Here is a 20,686-nt window from a genome sequence, read left to right on the forward strand (position 1 = left end):
ATTGCAACAGTCCAGCCGAGAAGTAACAAAAGCATGGAGTTTTTCTGCATCATTCTGAGACAGGATGTTTCTGATTGTTTTCATATTAAGGAGGTGAAAAAAGGCAGCAGCCCTTGAAGTTTCTTTGATGAGGAAGTTAAAGGACAAGTCTTGATCAAAATTAACTGAGGTTACAAATGACCTTTGAAGTACATGAGACAAAGAACTTGTCACTGTACTTGTCATTTCTTAATGTTGCATTTGACACCACTGATCATCACATCCTATTACAGAGACTGGAACTTTTAATTGGCATCAAAGGAACCTCACTAAGCTGGTTTAAGTCCTACTTATCAGACTGAGTCCTTGACACCTTTTGTGCCCCCCATTGGTTTTCAAGTCCTAGTAATAGTGATAACAGGTAATATTACATGGCTTTGAATTTGTATGACTGTCAGAACCCATGTGTGACCCACCTCAGAGTGTAGAGAGGCCTGAGGAGTTAAAATCATAAACCTCAAGGCAATATAACTTACAAATATTGAGTGGTCACACAAATAATAGAGATAGATATACATGTAGATAGGTAGATAGAATAGATAAAGTTCAAAAAGGAAGAGCAGCAGACATGCATTCAAACAATTAATAAATGCTGAGAGCAGTGGTCAGATGGACATGTGCTCTGGAGATGCAGATGACCAGGTGAGAAAATCAGCTACAGCATCAGATGTTGTTCCAGGGATCAGTAAACTTTCAAGTGGCCTCATCCTGAGGTTTGAAATCCTTTCAGATGATATTGTGTCCACATGGTGTCATATATTTAAACACAGTGTAATAATATGAAATGAGAGGTCAGCAGGGACCTGTTACAGTCACTGCTGTGGCCAAGAACACTAAGGGGGAGGGGACAGGTGTAGAAACCCCAAGACGGACAGACGAGTCAGTGTAAGTCCTCTTTATTAAACTCACAATCACTGGATCAAAGTCCAAGGCCAGGAAACAAAACTTAAACAACTAAATCATCCAAGAAGGAGAAAAACTTCAGAAGCTCAAGTCTAAAACTTCAAACTTTGAAGTCCTTACTTGGGGTGAACAAATGAAAGTGAATCCAAAGGGAACAGAGGACAAATCCCAGAGGTGACAAAGACAGAGAAACAGGTAACACTAAGGACAGGACAGCAGGTGAACACAGAGTCCAGGATGAGAAAAGCAGGTACAACCACAGCAAGAACACAGCAGGAACAGACTTGGACGAAACACAGGTGAACACGGGCTAGTACTCAGACACACTGACAAGGAGACAAGGGAAGAATGACACTTAAATACACTCGGGCTAATTGACAACAGGTGACACACATTAGGGCGGGACAGACAATCAGCAAAGGAGGGAAACAGGAAAAAGACAAGAAGTAGACAGAGGACAGATACACAAGGGCTAGGGCTTCAAAATAAAACGGGAAAAGCAAAACCAAAACTCAAGAGACCAAAACAAGAGAAACATGTTTTAACAAAAACAGGAAACTACTAACAAACCCAAGAGTTCTCAGGAGTCCAAAAGGTTCTATATAGAGTTTAACAAAAGTCCAAAAAGAGTTGAAAATATCCTCATGCACAGATCCTGCAGTTTTTCATATGTATTCAGTATTGTATTCACTCAGTATTGGCCTGTCTCCATTGGCTGGCACTGGAGTTTAGAATGAAACATGAAATCTTAGTTATTACCTAACACAGTGAAACCACTGAGTACATTTGTGAATAGTTGTCTCCGTTCAGGAAGCAGCCTGACTTCCTCTAGTAAATAATAACAAATAATGGACTTATACAGTAAACAATCATCACAATCATTTCAAGTTTCCATCATATTATTCCTGAGATAATATGAAACATTTCCAAATCAGCACTTCAGGAGCTTTGGCACCTTCTAGAGTCAGTTAGTGGAAAGAAGCTCAGGTGAAGAGCAGATTTCATTGTTGACTCTCTTTAATATCACACTTTGTGAATTTGTTCCTCTTCTGCTCTCAGCTTTCTTACCCTGGACTTCATCTGTCAGCCAGTGATGATGTTTAACCCAGCACGTGCTTCATGGTTCACTTCTGTTTATCTGAACATCTCAGCTGCCATCCCTGGTGGGGTGAGTGCAAAGAGGTTTGGAAACAATATAGAGACGACATTTCTGGAAATCACATTCAAAATGATCAACTTTACTCAGAACCCTAAAACAGCTCCTATTGGCCCACATTTTCTCTGCTCCTCCTCTGTTTAGGGGCCAGGAACCATGGTCAAGCCCTAAATGTTACATGGACACTTTTCTTCATCACTACAGAAGTGTTTATTTTTGTATAAGTTCATGTGTAGTTAAAATGTATTCATTATATTATTTAGTTTTATGGGAAAATGACCATCAAACACCATCCTGTTGATTTTTTTTGCTTTTATTTGTGCAAATACATTTAAAAATTCAACATGACAGGAAGCAAATAATGCCAATGAAAAACATTAGTGAAGTTGTACAAAACACTGTAAACAACACATTACTGCATAATAAAATGTCTGCAAATGTATAAAAACTGACACATTTCTCTGTGGTGCATTGTGTAACTTGAGGTAGACGACTACTCACTTTACAGTTCAAGTATAAAACAGTAAGAGAACTCATTCAATTCAGATTAGAAATCATTTTATGCAACTGTCTGATACAACATAACATTATGAATCACAACCATATGACATCTGAGCATCAAACCATTTGAAATATCTTAATCTCTCCCTTTCTAGAATCAGTTCACTCTGTGTAGTGTCACTCACTTGGAAAGCATGGAAGTGATCATGGAAACAAGTTTCATGCTCAATCAAAACAAAAAACACTTTGTGCAAAATGACTGATGTTATTTTGCTGAACAATGGTTCATGTTTTCATCAGTACCAGTGCACACAAAGAGTCCAACACCATACTCAGCTCCACAGCATTTCACCCACTGTGTGACAGACGATGGCTTCACAATCAAGGTGAAGAGATGCTGTTATATCTTCAGAAAAATCCAGTGTTTCAACTGAACACATTTTAACTGGACCAGACTCAACTGTTTTTAAGGACAGGCATTCCCAGTGATAGCTGCTTGGTAACCTGCTTGATAAATTCCTCTACATTTTCAGTTGTATAAAGAACTACAGTATTTGGTTCACCACTCCCCAAAAGCTTGGCTATAACTGAAGCACACACGTCTTTGTTGTGAGTAGAACCTGAAGGAGCTGCTTCAGTATTTTGGAAATGAGATGAAGTATTTCATCAGTTACAGACTGAGAATTGTTTACTGTCTCTGTGTCGTTGTTGAAAGGGATCTGGTTAGACACACTTGTGTTATCAATGGAGCTGTGTATCTTAATGAGATGTCTCCTGAATCCACAATAACTAGAGAGACTTTTACCTGGATACATGGCATGAATTCATTTGAGGTTCCTGAACAAAAACAACACTGAACCAAAGGATGAATTACAGAGGAAACATCTCAACATTTTGGCTAAATAAGCTACTTATGGTTTGTTTAACAGCTTTGCTCTGAGCTCTTTTACTCTGGGAGATTCTTCAGTTGTATCAATATTAGTACAGAGCTGTCTGCAGAAATGTGTACAGGCTGGAGAGAGCGTCATCATACTTCACACTGAAAACAAAATGTGACTTGAACAGCTCATCAAAAGCACCAAATGTCAGGCTCAGGAGGAGAGGGGAAGCGGACACAGGTGCAGAGACAGCGTATATCAAAACGGTTTAATCAGTCCAGGTACGATACACAGGTAGTCAGTCCAAGAAGGCAGAGGTACAGTCAGGGAAAAGGCTAGCTCAAAATCCAGAAGTCCAGGCAGGGGTCATACACAACACTAGGAATACACACGAAACTAGAATAGGTAAGGTACGCTGGAATGCTTGGTCGGAACACACAAGACAATCTGGCAATGAGTGCAGGGGAGACGGAGACTAAATACACCAGGGGTAGGTGCGACAATTACAAACAGGTGAAACACATTAAGGGAGGAAAGGTAATCAGGAAGTGGGAGGAGCACACGGGGAGAGGGAAGTCGAGACACCTGAGAGGGAAAACAGTGAACAACCGGAACTAAGGCATAGACAAAATAAAACAGGAAACACTAAATAAGCAAAACAAAATAAAACCACCCTGGCGTCCAGGGCGAACCCTGACACCAAAGGATGTACATGACTGACATGACAGAAGCTTTTTGTCCAAGACAATATAAAAGGTGAAAACCTGGGTCTTTGAAGTTCCTGTGGTAAGAAGATATGGCTGATGGGTTCCTTCAGTGGTCAGGAGATGATCCTCAGGGCTTTGGGATGACTGAAACAAGAGAAATATGTTTACAAAAATGTGTTTCTAAAACTCAGCAACATCTACAGTATTTGGAAGTTTTGACAAACCTTCTGAAATTTTACCAGATGATCCGTTGCCTCTCCGACGCTGATCTTTGTGGGACGCTTTCTTCCAGCTGGTTGTGGAGTGAGAAGATGAAGCAGCACCAGAAGAGAAGCCATGTTGCTGTCCCACTCTGAGGACAGAATGAAAAGTACTTTTACACTCATTATATATATTAAGTAGTGTGTTTATGATATTGCTCTGTGCATTGTTCTAATGGTTTTACTATGATCTTAAACATATACACATATAACAACTATTAATGGCCCAGTCATTATAAATCTGTGCTGGAGAGCAAAGCAATGTTCAGCCCTCACACTGAATCTTAACTGCAGACTTAAGTGGCCTATTTAGACTCAGACATGCTTTTGTAAAATAAATCAATAAAAACACAATAAACTGATGACTGTTGGACGACTCACATAACTGCATTACTATTCTGATGATAACTGTACCCTCTCAGCTCCGGTGTTTCCTAGTGGAAAACGCCAGGACATGAAATGAAAAGAGTGAAACGATCCTTTGCCTTGAAATCCAAAGAGCAAAGCGACGGCGGGGATCCACACGGTGTGTATCCAGAAGTAAAGCATGGTGTCCTTTAATCAGCTGCAAAAGCTCCGCGCTCTTCCCGACGAAGCTCCGTGTCCAGCGGTTCATTTCCAGAAGAGAAAGCGCTGCAGATGAAGCCGAGCGGAGGAAGAAATCCCAGTGTGAACGCTGCTGATGAACACAAGAGCTGGAGACTCTGTCGCTGCTTCTTCTGCTGCTTTCACACGGACATTAGCGACCCCTACCGGAACTGTTATCCAGAGAGGAAGAGACTGTGTCTGTGTGTGAGTCCTCTGTCTCTGTGTGTGTGTGTGCTCAGTATGTTGCTACTAAAGCAGCGTTTCATGGTTCAGGACTGACAGCAGGACTAATCTGGACAAATCCAACTCATTTCATTCAGCACCACAACCATAATTTGTCACATGGAGTGAAGTGAAGCCAGTGAAGAGGAGGGGAATGGGAGGAGGAAGCAACACAAAGTGTTTGCTGGTCTCTGATGGGATCTTAGCCAGCAGTTTGTCTCTGTGTTATTCTGTCTCTGCACCGTTAAACATTCATACTCAGGTGGACAGTCACAGTGGACACTGTCTAATGTCCAGAGGAAAAAAAAAGTTCTTTTATCACATATTAAAGCTGTGTGATGTTCACTGACACTGACCATGTGTAGTTTAAACACGTGTGCAAGTTTATTTTCCTTCAGACAGAAGATGAGCTGATTAATGCAGGAAACAACATGAGTCAGACTCAAGTATCTGCCTTTATAATTCTAAATGAGCTGAGGACAAAAGGTGAAGACGACAGCTCATATGGAAAATTGGCACATTAAGAAAAAATAAATTATTTGTGTGAATAACATTAGTGCATATTTTCCACTTTTAATATATGATGGTATTATAAAAATATATATGTCTTTTCAGTCTAAAATCCTTCTAGTGTCTCTACAGGAGCTGATTAGTCCCATATATACAGTGGTGTTCCAGTATATGTCAGAGGTCAAAGTGAAAACAGTCTAGTTGGTCTCATTGGATAAAGCCAGTTATCTGTGTGCAAACAAGCGTGACAGCAGATTTATTCCACTTAGTTCTGTCAGAGCCATTGAAGCTGTTTCTTTACTTTTTATTCTTCCCTCCAGCTGCAGTGAGAACATCTACAGAAGAAACATTATTATTATTATTTACTGTCCAACACAGTAAAGTGTAAATGATGGACATTTACTCAACACAACTTTTTATTTCCACTGTCACAGGATAGAAAGAACAAAGAACTTCACTAAGAGCCTTGTTTCATAATTCATTTCCAGCCCACAGTGTTTCTGTCCTCCAGCAAACCTTTGGATGTCAGTGTGTCAAGCTAATGTTGGTGAATCTGAGGCTGTGTTGACTGAGAGAAGAAGCTGTGAGATCTTTTAGACCCTGAGGACTCACTCTGGACTGATTTGATAGATGCTTCACAAATAAAAGTGCTTCTCCACTCAACTAACTACTACTCCTCATAGGGACTGTCTGCAGGAACTGAAGCTGCTTTTGGTCAAAGAGATATTCATGTGTTCACTGTTCACTCAGGACCATTCAGCTGGGTTGGTGAATTCAGCACCAAGGACAGCAGCAGCTGAACTGTACACAACTACTAACAGATAGATGGAGTGTGTACAACATTCATGTTAGTGTATCTGCTGAAATCCTGTTGGAAGTAGCATAAAGTGGCCTCCAGGCTGATGGCAGTAACCTGCTGCAATTAGCCAATAATGAGCCCATTAGCCTCTATAATGAAGTTCACACATATTATTATTTGCAACACAGGATGAAGACAATTAGTTTTAAAAAATAATAATTTGAAGGTTTATGAGAGTTGCTACTTTATTTTTAATCCTGTTGCTGTAGATTTTCCTCAACTCCAAACAATGTGGACTGTGAAGTGAAGCATTAACAAGCTCTCAGTCAGCACCATGGAAAGAGGCAGAGACGACTGCTGTTCTCTCTACAGTACAAAACAATTCTCACTGTTTACACTCTTTATTTTTCTCATATGGTTCCATTTTTTCAGTGTTACTTCAAATTGATGAAATCACAGTTGTACAGTCATCTCTCTATCATCTCTTATTTCCATCCTATCCTTTTTTTCCCAGATCCCAAGTCCAGTTCTCCACTGACTCTACTGTTGCAGGGTGTAGACAGATATATTCCTCCTTCTGTCCACATGCAGGTCAGCTGCTACTTTTCACCTGCCAGAGTGGAGCTTCAGTGTGATGGTGTAATGCATTCACACATGGTTCACACTGTAAATGTGTTGGTCTCTGTCCTGAATAAAGAGCTCCTCATCTATTTCTGGTGACTCCATCCCAGTGGTTTCCATCACACCAGACCCCCAGCTGATTACCTGTGACTCTGCTGAGAGCGTTTGATTTCTGACTGTTTGTGCTGTTGTTGTTCTTCAGCTCTGTGTTGCAGCACTGCAGCTCTCAGCTGGCATGTAAACCCTGTGAAAACTTCCGAAAGACCTGGTTTTAATAACACGTTGCCTCTGACTGAGAGCCAAGTGACTGTAGAGCAGAGCATCACTTTCTGGTTCAGATCCAGTTTAAAGTGTGTTGGTCTCTGTCACTGGGCCTTTACTCCACAGAGAGAACTGGATCTCATCATTAATGGAAACAATCCTAAATATCCTGGCAGAAAGAGAAGTGAGTCTCCATCTTCTCTGTCCACTTCACTTATTCTCCTTTACAGGAGGTCACTCTGCTGTGAACAGAGACACCAGCTGCAGTGTCTGTTCATAGAAGAGTTAGAGGAGGAAGAAAGATGATCCACAGCCAGTCAACACAGAATAATGGGATCTTTGTAGGGACTGTTGGTGTCAGTGTTCAACCATCTGGAACAACAACAACAAATCAGAAAAAAAAACATCCTCTGAGGTGATGGATCATCAGTTCAAAGCTGCAATTAGGAATAAATGTCACAATAAAAACAAATGTGTACAGTGATTGGTGAGATCTGAAAAGACAAAATGAATATCACTGTACTGTCAACTTTCAAACATGCTGTTTCATTAGCCAGCTGGAAATCAATAAATAATTATTTATCAGTACAAAACAAGATCTGAACACAGAGCCAGTTTCACTTGATAGCCAACATGCTGAAGCTGAGGAAAACTTCAGATGCCTTGGTACAGTTCTGGACTCCCTGGTGAGCTTCTCTGAAAATACAAAAGATGCTCACAGCAACTTTATTTACTTAGAAAACTCTGTGGCCTCGGTGTTAGTCTGCAGATTTTAGAACTGATGTTGAAAACTACTGTTGAAAGCGTTTTAACTTTTCAACACTGAAAATTATTCACAACCTCACTGACAAGAAAAACTCTATATACTGAAACACTGACATTGATACAATTGACAGTTTTATTGCTTTATGATGCATCTGCTTCATTGATCTGATGTATTTCTCTGTGAGTCACATTGTACTATAATCTGTGCAGATGTTCCAACTAACATTCAGTATCTTCATCCACAGAAACTCCTCCACTGGCTCACAGAAGACACAGAGACAAAAAGGTGAAGCTCCCATTTACCTGGACACTGAGACACTGATTCACTTCTTCTCCTCAGAGCTGCTGAACTGTACATGGTGTTTAAATCAACTGTCAAACAGCTTTATTTAGCAGACAAATCAGAGCCATAGAGGAGCTGTCTGTAGCAGTGAAGTGACCCTTCAATATCAGTTTGTTAAATGATCAGACACGTGAAAAAAAGGCTCCAGCTTTGCTGCTGTCAGGTGGTGAAATGCTTCAAGGTAACTCAGCCTTCCCACAAAATTGGTTTCACATTGCAGAGAGATTCTTATTAAACCAATGTTTAGAAAAATCAACACATAATATTGACACCAGCAGCCCTTTGATAAACAGCTATTATGTCCAATGGAGCCTCCATATTCAATCTGTTCTCCACCAGAAAGAAAATAATTCTTCATCATTCTTTCATCATCTTTTGTCCCAGCAACATAGGTGCAAAGTAGATGTCATTCATTTATCTTTCTGCTCTCAGGTGTATAACCACAGATGGTTATTATACAAACAATCAGTTGGCCTCATTCATTGATCCTCTCTGAGGGAGCTACTGCTTTGTTTTTCCTCCACACACCCTCCACAGTGTATTCCTCTCAAATCAGGAAATGTAAACTGTGTTACTAAGAAGCAGCTGTGAGCGAGGTTACCAGTCCACTGTACATGATGACAATAAAAAAAGAAATAACTACTGAATGAACTTATTTCTTCAATATGACAGATGATGCTTGAAAAATATACAGTTGTAAGAAGCAAAGGAAACAAGAGAAGCTTTTACAAAAACAAGGTTCATGCAGCATTTTCACTTTGCACTCATCAAACACACATTCACAGATGACTACATGAATACATGACTTTATGTGTGTACAGGTCTAGTGTTTTTTTTTTTTGGATTCTTTGACAGAGGCACAGGTACTGACATAGGTCTGAGATGCTAAGAGAGAGAGAGGTTAGGGCGAGGGAAAGCTACTGCTGTTACAAGGACAAGAGGAAACCACAGGAGAGTCCAGATCAGCTCCAAGGTTTTCGGTGAGTCAATACATGTTAGTAGTTCATGTCAGTGTTTAGTTCATTTAGTCAAATGTTTTGAAAAGTGTCCCACGTGGGCCTTTGCTTTCTTTCCCAAGAGACAGCTTGACTAGTGGCATTTCACACAGTGAAATGCTCTGTTTTTGGCAGAGCAGTGCATGATGGGTAGATCCAACAAAGCGCGTTTGCCGCACGCCGCAGCCTATTTGCAGCAGTGTTTGTGTCTTTTCAGCCATAAATGTAACATACAAAGGGGAGCTGATGCTCAGGGCACTGAAATGTGGGATTATGCATTGTAGGCACCGTCAGCCAGAGCGCTGTGCCTGGTGACCACCACCCGCTCTCTTCCAACTGCAGCTCATACTTACCTGGCAGGGGAGATACCATGATCAACAAGGTGGTTCACCCAGGGTGAGGCTCAGCCATTGCACTCCGGCTGTGCTGACCCCTGCGAATTCCCCAAATGTGGGAATCTCGACTGCATAATTTCTGGTAGTGGGGGACTGCGTTCGCGCTCTCCCCTGTCGCGTGCGTGTAGAAGAAAACACAATGTGTCAGGAATGCCCATGTGCTAACCTGTTGAAGGCTCTCCATTTTGTGAAGTGGCTTTGTTGATTTAGAGTTACATGTCAGCTTTTGCAGTCTGTCCACAAAGCGGCAGTGTTGCTCTGCAGAAGCTCTCTGGCGTACGCTGCAGAGTGGCGTGTTTAGTCATGACAATTCCCTGTGTTCCCATTGGAATTGGGGAAGTGGGCGTGGCCTTTCCATGACAAAATGAAGTGTGAGCTCTCCTGTCCGACTTTGCTGCTTGTTTGTGGAAGAAATGCGTGCTAGATGTTGTTCTAGTATGCTTTATTTCTAGGCTTTGGTGTGGAACACCAATGAGTTGAAGCTATTTTTGGCCGGCTTTGCCGTATGGCTGAGCCTTTTGAGTTGGTGAAAAGTCAAACATCTTTGTATAGCGGCAGGGAAAAGTACACGGCAGACAGATGGGCAGAGTTGCTAAGTGGCGGCAATTGATAAGCTGGCTTACAAACGCGACAAGTGACGGTTGTACCAAGAGCTTGATTTGGACGTCAAACGCTTGGGCCTCATCGCTTCTCGGCCTTTTGGCTAAGATCAAGTGTAGTATCTGTTCTTATCAGTTTAATATCTGATATGTCCCCTATATGGGGACAACGTATTAAACCCATTTTTAGGAGAGGGAGCTGAAAAGGGAGCTTGCTCCGCTCACTCCACGCATCGACCTGGCATTGCAGTGCCGCCGGGAACGGTGCACCTTTCTCTTGCTTTGTAGAAAATCAAGCTCTGACACACGTTTAGTTAGGAGTCAAACTTTTACAGTGGCTGAAGGAAAAGGCGGCTAAGTTTTTATCAAGTGAATTGTGCACAACCAGTCAGTTGATTTACTGATATCACCCAGGGAACCCCGCTCAACAACACAGTGCACTTCAGCTACGATGATTGGTCGCGGACTCCCTGAAGACGCCTGATGGTTTCCCAGACGTTGTAGTCTCCATGTAAAAGCCAGGCCTGGAGGGGAGGCTGGGATTTAGCACGCGGCAAGCCAAGGGAGGCGCACCGCGACGGTGGTACCTGGGACGACTAGGGTCCTCAGCTGCTCTCTGAGACAGGCCTGTTGTGACTCTTGTTTCTCTTCATAACGCACAAGTCTTTCGCCTTTTACTAAAGACTTCCGTGGAGAGGAACACCAATGAGTTGAAGTTATTTTTGGCTGGCTTGGCCTTATGGCTGAGCCTTTTGAGTTGGTGAAAAGTCAAACATCTTTATAGAGCGCCACAAGTGTGAGCTCCCCTGTCCGACATTGCCCTTTCTTTGCGGAAGAAATGTGTGCCAGATGTTGTCATTTCGCTGGTATACTTTATTTTTAGGCTTTGGTGGGGATGCTGGCGTCTTTGAGACAAGAAAAGTGTACATGATGACAAGAAAAAAAGAAATAACGCTACTGAATGAACTTATTTCTTCAATGTGACAGATGATGCTTGAAAAATATACAGTTGTAAGAAGCAAAGGAAACAAGAGAAGCTTTTACAAAAACAAGGTTCATGCAGCATTTTCACTTTGCACTCATCAAACACACATTCACAGATGACTACATGAATACATGACTTTATGTGTGTACAGGTCTAGTGTTTTTTTTTTTTTTTTGGATTCTTTGACAGAGGCACAGGTACTGACATAGGTCTGAGATGCTAAGAGAGAGAGAGAGGTTAGGGCGAGGGAATGCATTATGCCAGAGAGTGTCCTCACAAAGATATAAGTACCAGTATGTGTGAGTGTGTGTGTGTGTGTTTGTCCTTTGATGCCTTTGATGTATCAACATTCTACAGTCTGATGTCAGAGGCTGCAGTAAGTGGACACACAGCCAGAGACAAGTTCAGAAGTCAAACAGGAGCAGAAACAGTTGGACTGGACAGGACTTGCTCATGATTTAGGAAGAAAGAAGCACTCAGATATTTCTGCACAATTATTGACAAGGAAGGGAGGAGCTACTGCTGTTACGAGGACAAGAGGAAACCACAGGAGAGTCCAGATCAGCTCCAAGGTTTTCAGTAAGTCAATACATGTTAGTAGTTCATTTAGTCAAATGTTTTGAAAAGTGTCCCACGTGGGCCTTTGCTTTCTTTCCCAAGAGACAGCTTGACTAGTGGCATTTGACACAGTGAAATGCTCTGTTTTTGGCAGAGCAGTGCATGATGGGTAGATCCAACAAAGCGCGTTTGCCGCACGCCGCAGCCTATTTGCAGCAGTGTTTGTGTCTTTTCAGCCATAAATGTAACATACAAAGGGGAGCTGATGCTCAGGGCACTGAAATGTGGGATTATGCATTGTAGGCACCGTCAGCCAGAGCGCTGTGCCTGGTGACCACCACCCGCTCTCTTCCAACTGCAGCTCATACTTACCTGGCAGGGGAGATACCATGATCAACAAGGTGGTTCACCCAGGGTGAGGCTCAGCCATTGCACTCCGGCTGTGCTGACCCCTGCGAATTCCCCAAATGTGGGAATCTTGACTGCATAATTTCTGGTAGTGGGGGACTGTGTTCGCGCTCTCCCCTGTTGCGTGCGTGTAGAAGAAAACACAATGTGTGAGGAATGCCCATGTGCTAACCTGTTGAAGGCTCTCCATTTTGTGAAGTGGCTTTGTTGATTTAGAGTTACATGTCAGCTTTTGCAGTCTGTCCACAAAGCGGCAGTGTTGCTCTGCAGAAGCTCTCTGGCGTACGCTGCAGAGTGGCGTGTTTAGTCATGACAATTCCCTGTGTTCCCATTGGAATTGGGGAAGTGGGCGTGGCCTTTCCATGACAAAATGAAGTGTGAGCTCTCCTGTCCGACTTTGCTGCTTGTTTGTGGAAGAAATGCGTGCTAGATGTTGTTCTAGTATGCTTTATTTCCAGGCTTTGGTGTGGAACACCAATGAGTTGAAGCTATTTTTGGCCGGCTTTGCCGTATGGCTGAGCCTTTTGAGTTGGTGAAAAGTCAAACATCTTTGTATAGCGGCAGGGAAAAGTACACGGCAGACAGATGGGCAGAGTTGCTAAGTGGCGGCAATTGATAAGCTGGCTTACAAACGCGACAAGTGACGGTTGTACCAAGAGCTTGATTTGGACGTCAAACGCTTGGGCCTCATCGCTTCTCGGCCTTTTGGCTAAGATCAAGTGTAGTATCTGTTCTTATCAGTTTAATATCTGATATGTTCCCTATATGGGGACAACGTATTAAACCCATTTTTAGGAGAGGGAGCTGAAAAGGGAGCTTGCTCCGCTCACTCCACGCATCGACCTGGCATTGCAGTGCCGCCGGGAACGGTGCACCTTTCTCTTGCTTTGTAGAAAATCAAGCTCTGACACACATGTTTAGTTAGGAGTCAAACTTTTACAGTGGCTGAAGGAAAAGGCGGCTAAGTTTTTATCAAGTGAATTGTGCACAACCAGTCAGTTGATTTACTGATATCACCCAGGGAACCCCGCTCAACAACACAGTGCACTTCAGCTACGATGATTGGTCGCGGACTCCCTGAAGACGCCTGATGGTTTCCCAGACGTTGTAGTCTCCATGTAAAAGCCAGGCCTGGAGGGGAGGCTGGGATTTAGCACGCGGCAAGCCAAGGGAGGCGCACCGCGACGGTGGTACCTGGGACGACTAGGGTCCTCAGCTGCTCTCTGAGACAGGCCTGTTGTGACTCTTGTTTCTCTTCATAACGCACAAGTCTTTCGCCTTTTACTAAAGACTTCCGTGGAGAGGAACACCAATGAGTTGAAGTTATTTTTGGCTGGCTTGGCCTTATGGCTGAGCCTTTTGAGTTGGTGAAAAGTCAAACATCTTTATAGAGCGCCACAAGTGTGAGCTCCCCTGTCCGACATTGCCCTTTCTTTGCGGAAGAAATGTGTGCCAGATGTTGTCATTTCGCTGGTATACTTTATTTTTAGGCTTTGGTGGGGATGCTGGCGTCTTTGAGACAAGAAAAGTGTACATGATGACAAGAAAAAAAGAAATAACGCTACTGAATGAACTTATTTCTTCAATGTGACAGATGATGCTTGAAAAATATACAGTTGTAAGAAGCAAAGGAAACAAGAGAAGCTTTTACAAAAACAAGGTTCATGCAGCATTTTCACTTTGCACTCATCAAACACACATTCACAGATGACTACATGAATACATGACTTTATGTGTGTACAGGTCTAGTGTTTTTTTTTTTTTTTTGGATTCTTTGACAGAGGCACAGGTACTGACATAGGTCTGAGATGCTAAGAGAGAGAGAGAGGTTAGGGCGAGGGAATGCATTATGCCAGAGAGTGTCCTCACAAAGATATAAGTACCAGTACGTGTGAGTGTGTGTGTTTGTCCTTTGATGCCTTTGATGTATCAACATTCTACAGTCTGATGTCAGAGGCTGCAGTAAGTGGACACACAGCCAGAGACAAGTTCAGAAGTCAAACAGGAGCAGAAACAGTTGGACTGGACAGGACTTGCTCATGATTTAGGAAGAAAGAAGCACTCAGATATTTCTGCACAATTATTGACAAGGAAGGGAGGAGCTACTGCTGTTACGAGGACAAGAGGAAACCACAGGAGAGTCCAGATCAGCTCCAAGGTTTTCAGTAAGTCAATACATGTTAGTAGTTCATTTAGTCAAATGTTTTGAAAAGTGTCCCACGTGGGCCTTTGCTTTCTTTCCCAAGAGACAGCTTGACTAGTGGCATTTGACACAGTGAAATGCTCTGTTTTTGGCAGAGCAGTGCATGATGGGTAGATCCAACAAAGCGCGTTTGCCGCACGCCGCAGCCTATTTGCAGCAGTGTTTGTGTCTTTTCAGCCACAAATGTAACATACAAAGGGGAGCTGATGCTCAGGGCACTGAAATGTGGGATTATGCATTGTAGGCACCGTCAGCCAGAGCGCTGTGCCTGGTGACCACCACCCGCTCTCTTCCAACTGCAGCTCATACTTACCTGGCAGGGGAGATACCATGATCAACAAGGTGGTTCACCCAGGGTGAGGCTCAGCCATTGCACTCCGGCTGTGCTGACCCCTGCGAATTCCCCAAATGTGGGAATCTCGACTGCATAATTTCTGGTAGTGGGGGACTGCGTTCGCGCTCTCCCCTGTCGCGTGCGTGTAGAAGAAAACACAATGTGTGAGGAATGCCCATGTGCTAACCTGTTGAAGGCTCTCCATTTTGTGAAGTGGCTTTGTTGATTTAGAGTTACATGGCAGCTTTTGCAGTCTGTCCACAAAGCGGCAGTGTTGCTCTGCAGAAGCTCTCTGGCGTACGCTGCAGAGTGGCGTGTTTAGTCATGACAATTCCCTGTGTTCCCATTGGAATTGGGGAAGTGGGCGTGGCCTTTCCATGACAAAATGAAGTGTGAGCTCTCCTGTCCGACTTTGCTGCTTGTTTGTGGAAGAAATGCGTGCTAGATGTTGTTCTAGTATGCTTTATTTCCAGGCTTTGGTGTGGAACACCAATGAGTTGAAGCTATTTTTGGCCGGCTTTGCCGTATGGCTGAGCCTTTTGAGTTGGTGAAAAGTCAAACATCTTTGTATAGCGGCAGGGAAAAGTACACGGCAGACAGATGGGCGGAGTTGCTAAGTGGCGGCAATTGATAAGCTGGCTTACAAACGCGACAAGTGACGGTTGTACCAAGAGCTTGATTTGGACGTCAAACGCTTGGGCCTCATCGCTTCTCGGCCTTTTGGCTAAGATCAAGTGTAGTATCTGTTCTTATCAGTTTAATATCTGATATGTCCCCTATATGGGGACAACGTATTAAACCCATTTTTAGGAGAGGGAGCTGAAAAGGTAGCTTGCTCCGCTCACTCCACGCATCGACCTGGCATTGCAGTGCCGCCGGGAACGGTGCACCTTTCTCTTGCTTTGTAGAAAATCAAGCTCTGACACACATGTTTAGTTAGGAGTCAAACTTTTACAGTGGCTGAAGGAAAAGGCGGCTAAGTTTTTATCAAGTGAATTGTGCACAACCAGTCAGTTGATTTACTGATATCACCCAGGGAACCCCGCTCAACAACACAGTGCACTTCAGCTACGATGATTGGTCGCGGACTCCCTGAAGACGCCTGATGGTTTCCCAGACGTTGTAGTCTCCATGTAAAAGCCAGGCCTGGAGGGGAGGCTGGGATTTAGCACGCGGCAAGCCAAGGGAGGCGCACCGCGACGGTGGTACCTGGGACGACTAGGGTCCTCAGCTGCTCTCTGAGACAGGCCTGTTGTGACTCTTGTTTCTCTTCATAACGCACAAGTCTTTCGCCTTTTACTAAAGACTTCCGTGGAGAGGAACACCAATGAGTTGAAGTTATTTTTGGCTGGCTTGGCCTTATGGCTGAGCCTTTTGAGTTGGTGAAAAGTCAAACATCTTTATAGAGCGCCACAAGTGTGAGCTCCCCTGTCCGACATTGCCCTTTCTTTGCGGAAGAAATGTGTGCCAGATGTTGTCATTTCGCTGGTATACTTTATTTTTAGGCTTTGGTGGGGATGCTGGCGTCTTTGAGACAAGAAAAGTGTACATGATGACAAGAAAAAAAGAAATAACGCTACTGAATGAACTTATTTCTTCAATGTGACAGATGATGCTTGAAAAATATACAGTTGTAAGAAGCAAAGGAAACAAGAGAAGCTTTTACAAAAACAAGGTTCATGCAGCATTTTCACTTTGCACTCATCAAACACACATTCACAGATGACTACATGAATACATGACTTTATGTGTGTACAGGTCTAGTGTTTTTTGTTTTTTTTTTGGATTCTTTGACAGAGGCACAGGTACTGACATAGGTCTGAGATGCTAAGAGAGAGAGAGAGGTTAGGGCGAGGGAATGCATTATGCCAGAGAGTGTCCTCACAAAGATATAAGTACCAGTACGTGTGAGTGTGTGTGTTTGTCCTTTGATGCCTTTGATGTATCAACATTCTACAGTCTGATGTCAGAGGCTGCAGTAAGTGGACACACAGCCAGAGACAAGTTCAGAAGTCAAACAGGAGCAGAAACAGTTGGACTGGACAGGACTTGCTCATGATTTAGGAAGAAAGAAGCACTCAGATATTTCTGCACAATTATTGACAAGGAAGGGAGGAGCTACTGCTGTTACGAGGACAAGAGGAAACCACAGGAGAGTCCAGATCAGCTCCAAGGTTTTCAGTAAGTCAATACATGTTAGTAGTTCATTTAGTCAAATGTTTTGAAAAGTGTCCCACGTGGGCCTTTGCTTTCTTTCCCAAGAGACAGCTTGACTAGTGGCATTTGACACAGTGAAATGCTCTGTTTTTGGCAGAGCAGTGCATGATGGGTAGATCCAACAAAGCGCGTTTGCCGCACGCCGCAGCCTATTTGCAGCAGTGTTTGTGTCTTTTCAGCCACAAATGTAACATACAAAGGGGAGCTGATGCTCAGGGCACTGAAATGTGGGATTATGCATTGTAGGCACCGTCAGCCAGAGCGCTGTGCCTGGTGACCACCACCCGCTCTCTTCCAACTGCAGCTCATACTTACCTGGCAGGGGAGATACCATGATCAACAAGGTGGTTCACCCAGGGTGAGGCTCAGCCATTGCACTCCGGCTGTGCTGACCCCTGCGAATTCCCCAAATGTGGGAATCTCGACTGCATAATTTCTGGTAGTGGGGGACTGCGTTCGCGCTCTCCCCTGTCGCGTGCGTGTAGAAGAAAACACAATGTGTCAGCAATGCCCATGTGCTAACCTGTTGAAGGCTCTCCATTTTGTGAAGTGGCTTTGTTGATTTAGAGTTACATGTCAGCTTTTGCAGTCTGTCCACAAAGCGGCAGTGTTGCTCTGCAGAAGCTCTCTGGCGTACGCTGCAGAGTGGCGTGTTTAGTCATGACAATTCCCTGTGTTCCCATTGGAATTGGGGAAGTGGGCGTGGCCTTTCCATGACAAAATGAAGTGTGAGCTCTCCTGTCCGACTTTGCTGCTTGTTTGTGGAAGAAATGCGTGCTAGATGTTGTTCTAGTATGCTTTATTTCCAGGCTTTGGTGTGGAACACCAATGAGTTGAAGCTATTTTTGGCCGGCTTTGCCGTATGGCTGAGCCTTTTGAGTTGGTGAAAAGTCAAACATCTTTGTATAGCGGCAGGGAAAAGTACACGGCAGACAGATGGGCGGAGTTGCTAAGTGGCGGCAATTGATAAGCTGGCTTACAAACGCGACAAGTGACGGTTGTACCAAGAGCTTGATTTGGACGTCAAACGCTTGGGCCTCATCGCTTCTCGGCCTTTTGGCTAAGATCAAGTGTAGTATCTGTTCTTATCAGTTTAATATCTGATATGTCCCCTATATGGGGACAACGTATTAAACCCATTTTTAGGAGAGGGAGCTGAAAAGGTAGCTTGCTCCGCTCACTCCACGCATCGACCTGGCATTGCAGTGCCGCCGGGAACGGTGCACCTTTCTCTTGCTTTGTAGAAAATCAAGCTCTGACACACGTTTAGTTAGGAGTCAAACTTTTACAGTGGCTGAAGGAAAAGGCGGCTAAGTTTTTATCAAGTGAATTGTGCACAACCAGTCAGTTGATTTACTGATATCACCCAGGGAACCCCGCTCAACAACACAGTGCACTTCAGCTACGATGATTGGTCGCGGACTCCCTGAAGACGCCTGATGGTTTCCCAGACGTTGTAGTCTCCATGTAAAAGCCAGGCCTGGAGGGGAGGCTGGGATTTAGCACGCGGCAAGCCAAGGGAGGCGCACCGCGACGGTGGTAGCTGGGACGACTAGGGTCCTCAGCTGCTCTCTGAGACAGGCCTGTTGTGACTCTTGTTTCTCTTCATAACGCACAAGTCTTTCGCCTTTTACTAAAGACTTCCGTGGAGAGGAACACCAATGAGTTGAAGTTATTTTTGGCTGGCTTGGCCTCATGGCTGAGCCTTTTGAGTTGGTGAAAAGTCAAACATCTTTATAGAGCGCCACAAGTGTGAGCTCCCCTGTCCGACATTGCCCTTTCTTTGCGGAAGAAATGTGTGCCAGATGTTGTCATTTCGCTGGTATACTTTATTTTTAGGCTTTGGTGGGGATGCTGGCGTCTTTGAGACAAGAAAAGTGTAGATGATGACAAGAAAAAAAGAAATAACGCTACTGAATGAACTTATTTCTTCAATGTGACAGATGATGCTTGAAAAATATACAGTTGTAAGAAGCAAAGGAAACAAGAGAAGCTTTTACAAAAACAAGGTTCATGCAGCATTTTCACTTTGCACTCATCAAACACACATTCACAGATGACTACATGAATACATGACTTTATGTGTGTACAGGTCTAGTGTTTTGTTTTTTTTTTGGATTCTTTGACAGAGGCACAGGTACTGACATAGGTCTGAGATGCTAAGAGAGAGAGAGAGGTTAGGGCAAGGGAATGCATTATGCCAGAGAGTGTCCTCACAAAGATATAAGTACCAGTACGTGTGAGTGTGTGTGTGTGTGTTTGTCCTTTGATGCCTTTGATGTATCAACATTCTACAGTCTGATGTCAGAGGCTGCAGTAAGTGGACACACAGCCAGAGACAAGTTCAGAAGTCAAACAGGAGCAGAAACAGTTGGACTGGACAGGACTTGCTCATGATTTAGGAAGAAAGAAGCACTCAGATATTTCTGCACAATTATTGACAAGGAAGGGAGGAGCTACTGCTGTTACGAGGACAAGAGGAAACCACAGGAGAGTCCAAATCAGCTCCAAGGTTTTCAGTAAGTCAATACATGTTAGTAGTTCATTTAGTCAAATGTTTTGAAAAGTGTCCCACATGGGCCTTTGCTTTCTTTCCCAAGAGACAGCTTGACTAGTGGCATTTGACACAGTGAAATGCTCTGTTTTTGGCAGAGCAGTGCATGATGGGTAGATCCAACAAAGCGCGTTTGCCGCACGCCGCAGCCTATTTGCAGCAGTGTTTGTGTCTTTTCAGCCATAAATGTAACATACAAAGGGGAGCTGATGCTCAGGGCACTGAAATGTGGGATTATGCATTGTAGGCACCGTCAGCCAGAGCGCTGTGCCTGGTGACCACCACCCGCTCTCTTCCAACTGCAGCTCATACTTACCTGGCAGGGGAGATACCATGATCAACAAGGTGGTTCACCCAGGGTGAGGCTCAGCCATTGCACTCCGGCTGTGCTGACCCCTGCAAATTCCCCAAATGTGGGAATCTCGACTGCATAATTTCTGGTAGTGGGGGACTGCGTTCGCGCTCTCCCCTGTCGCGTGCATGTAGAAGAAAACACAATGTGTCAGGAATGCCCATGTGCTAACCTGTTGAAGGCTCTCCATTTTGTGAAGTGGCTTTGTTGATTTAGAGTTACATGTCAGCTTTTGCAGTCTGTCCACAAAGCGGCAGTGTTGCTCTGCAGAAGCTCTCTGGCGTACTCTGCAGAGTGGCGTGTTTAGTCATGACAATTCCCTGTGTTCCCATTGGAATTGGGGAAGTGGGCGTGGCCTTTCCATGACAAAATGAAGTGTGAGCTCTCCTGTCCGACTTTGCTGCTTGTTTGTGGAAGAAATGCGTGCTAGATGTTGTTCTAGTATGCTTTATTTCCAGGCTTTGGTGTGGAACACCAATGAGTTGAAGCTATTTTTGGCCGGCTTTGCCGTATGGCTGAGCCTTTTGAGTTGG

General features: G+C 43.9%; 13 non-coding genes across 13 annotated transcripts; all 13 read left to right on the top strand.

Annotated features, from left to right (window-relative positions):
* Positions 1-9,893: 9,893 nt before the first annotated feature.
* Positions 9,894-10,057, top strand: LOC121196304. The gene has a single exon (XR_005895772.1). It is a non-coding gene; the product is annotated as a U1 spliceosomal RNA (small nuclear RNA).
* A 569-nt stretch (positions 10,058-10,626) lies between these two features.
* LOC121196464 lies at positions 10,627-10,817 on the top strand. Its single transcript, XR_005895920.1, has one exon. It is a non-coding gene; the product is annotated as a U2 spliceosomal RNA (small nuclear RNA).
* A 358-nt stretch (positions 10,818-11,175) lies between these two features.
* On the top strand, positions 11,176-11,290 carry LOC121196157. Its single transcript, XR_005895634.1, has one exon. It is a non-coding gene; the product is annotated as a U5 spliceosomal RNA (small nuclear RNA).
* A 1,159-nt stretch (positions 11,291-12,449) lies between these two features.
* On the top strand, positions 12,450-12,613 carry LOC121196414. Its single transcript, XR_005895877.1, has one exon. It is a non-coding gene; the product is annotated as a U1 spliceosomal RNA (small nuclear RNA).
* A 569-nt stretch (positions 12,614-13,182) lies between these two features.
* On the top strand, positions 13,183-13,373 carry LOC121196511. The gene has a single exon (XR_005895963.1). It is a non-coding gene; the product is annotated as a U2 spliceosomal RNA (small nuclear RNA).
* Positions 13,374-13,733: 360 nt separating this feature from the next.
* Positions 13,734-13,848, top strand: LOC121196158. Its single transcript, XR_005895635.1, has one exon. It is a non-coding gene; the product is annotated as a U5 spliceosomal RNA (small nuclear RNA).
* A 1,153-nt stretch (positions 13,849-15,001) lies between these two features.
* Positions 15,002-15,165, top strand: LOC121196315. Its single transcript, XR_005895783.1, has one exon. It is a non-coding gene; the product is annotated as a U1 spliceosomal RNA (small nuclear RNA).
* Positions 15,166-15,734: 569 nt separating this feature from the next.
* Positions 15,735-15,925, top strand: LOC121196642. The gene has a single exon (XR_005896087.1). It is a non-coding gene; the product is annotated as a U2 spliceosomal RNA (small nuclear RNA).
* A 360-nt stretch (positions 15,926-16,285) lies between these two features.
* On the top strand, positions 16,286-16,400 carry LOC121196159. Its single transcript, XR_005895636.1, has one exon. It is a non-coding gene; the product is annotated as a U5 spliceosomal RNA (small nuclear RNA).
* Positions 16,401-17,554: 1,154 nt separating this feature from the next.
* LOC121196326 lies at positions 17,555-17,718 on the top strand. Its single transcript, XR_005895794.1, has one exon. It is a non-coding gene; the product is annotated as a U1 spliceosomal RNA (small nuclear RNA).
* A 569-nt stretch (positions 17,719-18,287) lies between these two features.
* On the top strand, positions 18,288-18,478 carry LOC121196644. Its single transcript, XR_005896089.1, has one exon. It is a non-coding gene; the product is annotated as a U2 spliceosomal RNA (small nuclear RNA).
* A 358-nt stretch (positions 18,479-18,836) lies between these two features.
* LOC121196196 lies at positions 18,837-18,948 on the top strand. Its single transcript, XR_005895670.1, has one exon. It is a non-coding gene; the product is annotated as a U5 spliceosomal RNA (small nuclear RNA).
* Positions 18,949-20,109: 1,161 nt separating this feature from the next.
* LOC121196411 lies at positions 20,110-20,273 on the top strand. Its single transcript, XR_005895874.1, has one exon. It is a non-coding gene; the product is annotated as a U1 spliceosomal RNA (small nuclear RNA).
* Positions 20,274-20,686: the final 413 nt, after the last annotated feature.

The sequence above is a fragment of the Toxotes jaculatrix genome, chromosome 16, assembly GCF_017976425.1.
Source record: "Toxotes jaculatrix isolate fToxJac2 chromosome 16, fToxJac2.pri, whole genome shotgun sequence".
Classification (NCBI taxonomy): Eukaryota; Metazoa; Chordata; class Actinopteri; family Toxotidae; genus Toxotes; species Toxotes jaculatrix.